Source organism: Ochotona curzoniae, unplaced genomic scaffold (genome assembly GCF_017591425.1).
Source record: "Ochotona curzoniae isolate NIBS_2020 unplaced genomic scaffold, NIBS_Ocur_1.0 contig_2547, whole genome shotgun sequence".
Lineage (NCBI taxonomy): Eukaryota > Metazoa > Chordata > Mammalia > Lagomorpha > Ochotonidae > Ochotona > Ochotona curzoniae.
The window spans coordinates 47,967-52,437 of NW_024465502.1; the positions used below are offsets into that span (position 1 = coordinate 47,967).

At 47.3% G+C, this 4,471-nt stretch overlaps 1 pseudogene; it reads right to left on the minus strand.

Annotated features, from left to right (window-relative positions):
* Nucleotides 1-534: 534 nt before the first annotated feature.
* On the minus strand, nt 535-4,131 carry LOC121152607 (annotated as a pseudogene).
* Nucleotides 4,132-4,471: the final 340 nt, after the last annotated feature.

Genomic DNA, 4,471 nt, shown 5'->3' on the forward strand with positions numbered 1-4,471 from the left:
TATAAAGGAAAACATTTTATGGCTCCAGCATTCGAAAATGAGAACTGAAAAGAACTCAAACACTTGCAGCTTGTAAAATATATTTTAAAGGTTAGACGGAGAACCATTCTGAAACTAGAACCCGTTTCTTTAGCTTTACTCTCCCAAACTTTCCATTCTGTACACTACAGTTGTGGAGATGTCCTCATTTGACTCAGGTGACACTTTTATCCATACTGTCTCTTTCAAAGTAAGTTCTTGTTGGAGACTTTCATAGTCCTGTAGGAGGACATTGTGACCCAGGAAGGTCAGTGAGCACAGGTTTGCAGTTCATTGGACAGTATTTGCATGACAACAACCAAATGGCTACCTTTGGTATAAACAGCCTGTAAATGAGAACACCTGGTGGGATATACAAAACAAAAGGTATTCCAATCAAGAGAAGGAAACAGTATGGACTCTCAGTGTATAAAGTCTGATGCCCCTAATAAACTTAGGCTTTGACCATCAGTCAGGGTCCATGTGTGTTATTATCGGCTCCATGAACCAAGTCCATCACTGCGGGACAGTGACATAGTCCAATGGTCCAAAAGAATGCCTTTGATGGCCACCTTCTCTTTGAGGATCAAGCTTGCTTTTATTTATTTATTTATTTATTTATTTATTTATTTATTTTATTTGCAAAGTGACTAAAATTATCATAGTTGTGAAAATTACACATAGAGACAAGATCATAACAGAAGTGTATTCTTTTAACACTGTTGCCCATCTTGTCCATGGGAGACCAGCAGATCATGCCTGTGACATTGGGAACAAGTAAAAGGATGCCACCAGCAACTCCAGACTTTGCAGGAAGACCAACATGGAAGGCAAATTGCCTGGAGAAATCACACATGCCACAGGAACACATCAAGCTCAGCATGTTTTGAACTGCCTATGGGCTCAGTACTCCCTGGCCCGTGATTGGGCAGAGGCCGCAGTTCACCAGGGTTGCAGCCATCACACTAGCTGATTCACAGGTCACTTCAATGGGACACAGCTGAAACAGAAATCAAATATACCAACCATGTCTGTGCCTTCTGGAAAACACTTTTTTTGTTTGTTTGTTTTAAGTAATATCCTATGGCAAAATTTTGATTTCCACTTTCTTTCAGACTGAAACATTGTATTACTGAATCCAACATATTTATTACCAGCCATCTTATTCAAAAACTGCATCACATAGTCAAATTTCTCAGCATTTACTCCTTGCTTTATTAATGAGGTCACAACAATTGCTCCAGCATTTGCCAAAGGGCTCTGTGGTTTATCATCTTCATTTAAAACAATTTGTTAAATTTTAATCCACGTGGTTCTTTCCCAACATATCGATGTACATATATTTAGTTTCAATGTCATTGACCATGATGGCATATTTTAAAGGTTTTACACGAGATTGCAGCTAAAAGAAAACTTTGGGGCCCGGCACAATAGTGTAGTGGTTAAGGTCCTCACCTTGAATGTGCCCGCATCCCATATGGGCCCAGGTTCTAATCCCAGTGGCCCCACTTCCCATCCATCTCCCTGCCTGTGGCCTGGGAAAGCAGTCCAGGACAGCCCAAGACTTTGGGACCCTGCACCCACGTGGGAGGCCTGTTCGGATTAGCTCAGCTCCAGCCATTGTGACCGCTTGGAGAGTGACATTGGATGGAAGATTTTCCTCTCTGTCTCTCCCTCTCTGTATATCCACCTTTCTAATAAAAAATAAATAAATCTTTTTTAAAAAAGAGAGAACTTTGGTATCACCGATAGAATGCCTCTGTTCATCTACTGTACAGACACACCCCACAAATCAGTACTGAACTTGGCCAGCTGAGGAATATAATCTGCAACCTTCCCTCTTGTAAATTTTAGCACTTTCCTATAACTCATCGATGTGTGAGGTAAAAGATGTATAGTCAGGAATGACAAACTTTCTTCTCAAAGCTTGTGTCAACAAAACAATATTGCGTTGAACACATTTTTAAAAAAGATCTTTGTCTAGCATGACACCATCTCTTTCAACCTGGGATCAGATGTTCGCAATCCTGTAGGTCTGAGTGCTGTAATGAATTTATGGACAGGTATTTTCTCTTGTCCTTCTGCAACTGAATAGAACAGCAAATCTACCAAACTTGGTAGCAGGCCCTGTTTTACTTTATTTTCGCCTGTGGCCACCAGCTCTTTACACTCGTTGTTGCCGAACACTTCCTTCTCCCGGCCGTCCTTAGGGCCAGGTGCCTATGGAGTGGCAGGCAGCAATGCCCCGGACTGTGGCTCAGTGGTCTCCTTGCCTAGCTCCTGCAGGATCTCTGAGGGGGAGCTGGACAGCTCCCATGCCAGGAGCCCTACAGGCTGGCCAATCCCCGCCCTGGGAGCGCCGGCACAGGGTGACCAGGGGCTATGCCTGGCACAGGGTGACCAGGGGCTATGCCTGGCATAGGGTGACCAGGAGCTGTATCCGGCTGAGGGTGACCAGGGGCTGTGCCCGGCACAGGATGCCCAGGGGCTGTACCCGGCTGAGGGTGAACAGAGGCTGTGCCAAGCTCAGAGCAGCGCTGATGGTGGCTTGCGGCCGCAGGAGCTCATCCCCCAGCATCGCGACCCTCGTAGTGGCATCAGGCCTCCCTGGTTGCCAGGGGAAGATGCTGCAGGTGTGCGTGGCTCCCCTTGGAACGGAACACAGTGGACTCTGCTGGAGAAATGGGCAGCGCTGTGGCTGTGCTTCGGGCTCCCACAAGAGGCTGCCCTGCTGCTCTGGAGGCTCCTGATGATGCCTCACGATGCCCACCGCTGCTCCTCTCCTCGCCACGGCAGGCTTGCGATTTTTATGCTGAATACAAAATTAAAAGACAAAATAATTAACTCAAATTGCTTTATTTAAAGTAGCAGTAAGGGGCCCGGCGCGGTGGCGCAAGTGGTTAAAGGTCCTCGCCTAGTGCGCCCGGGATCCCATATGGGCGCCGGTTCTAATCCCGGCAGCCCTGCTTCCCTTCCAGCTCCCTGCCTGTGGCCTGGGAAAGCAGTCGAGGATGGCCCAAAGCTTTGGGACCCTGCACCCGCGCGGGAGACCCAGAAGAGGCTCCTGGCTTCGGATAGGCATAGTATCGGCCCGTTGCGCTCACTTGGGGAGTGAATCATCGGACGGAAGATCTTCCTCTCTGTCTCTCCTCTCTGTATATCCGCCTTTCCAATGAAAAATAATAAAAATAAATCTTTTTTTAAAAAAAATAGTTGTATAAAGGTTGTTGTTTATTTGTGAAGATTTTGTACAAAAACCGTGTTCAGTATTTGAATTTTGTGCGGTCACTGAATAAGTAGATGTAGTAATTAAATGAGATCAAATTTTAGGAAAACAAGGGGATAAAGTGTGCTTTAGCACAAGACCCTTCAGAAAGAATCTGTGAAGACCTTCCCAGAGCATGAGAAACAGTGTATAACTGGCCCCTGTCAGTGTAGTGTCTATAGCAATCGCAGGCCGAGGAGGCCAGTGGGAGTCCTGGCTGCTCCAGTTCTGATCCATCTCCCTGTTAACATGCATGGGAAAGCAATGGAGGCTGGTCTAAGTCCCTAGACCTCTGCACTCACGTGGGACTTCGAGAAAGACCTTCTTGTCTCAGCTTTGGATGGGCTCATCTCCAGCCCTTGTGGCCTTTGGGAAGTGAAGTAGCAGAAGAAAGTTCAATGGCTCTTTCTGGCTCTCCTTATTCTGAATCATAATTTTTTTAAAAAAATTTCTATAAAGAGCTCCAATGTCTTGCAAAACGAAGGCTGAGTTCTCCAAATTTGGAGCTGATCACACCCATGGTCACGTTTTGTGAGATCAAGACAGAACTTCTACCACCTGGTAACTTCTCACGGAAACTGCAATGACCCTGGCAGATGTGGCACTGAGGAGTAAGGAGACTGACCCTCTCTGGATAAGGTCTCAAGTTCTGAGATGAATCTTTCTCTAGTTGCCCGGATAGCCAGCCAGCCAAGGTCCTTTGGCTTTTTAAAACAATTTCTGTGAAAGCAGAAGTCCCCAGTGGATCCTACAGTCCTGCCCATCAAGCCCCAGCGCTTACACAGCAACTGCAACCAGCAAGGCCTCAAGTGCGCATGCGCCTCACAGCGTTGCCTGGCGACACTCATTGTGGATTGAGGTGGGAAAATCTGGCAGAGGCCGCAGCTGGGCTCCCTGCAGGGCTGGCATTGGGATCCTCAGACTGGGAGAACCACTGATAGTGTCGGACACAGAGGTCCTGCCTCCTTGTATAAGAAGGGCAGGGTTTCTTAAAGTCCACCTGGTGTGTCCATGGCGAGCAGGATGACATCACAGCCCGGGGATCCCCTCCAAGATGGGAAGCCTCAAGGAGCAACCAACCAGGGAAGAAGGCAGAGGACATCAGTTTTCCTGAATCAAGATAAGTGGAGGGCACATTGCGGATCAGAGCAGGTAACACGGGCTGCGAGCTGGGCTGGGTACTGGAGG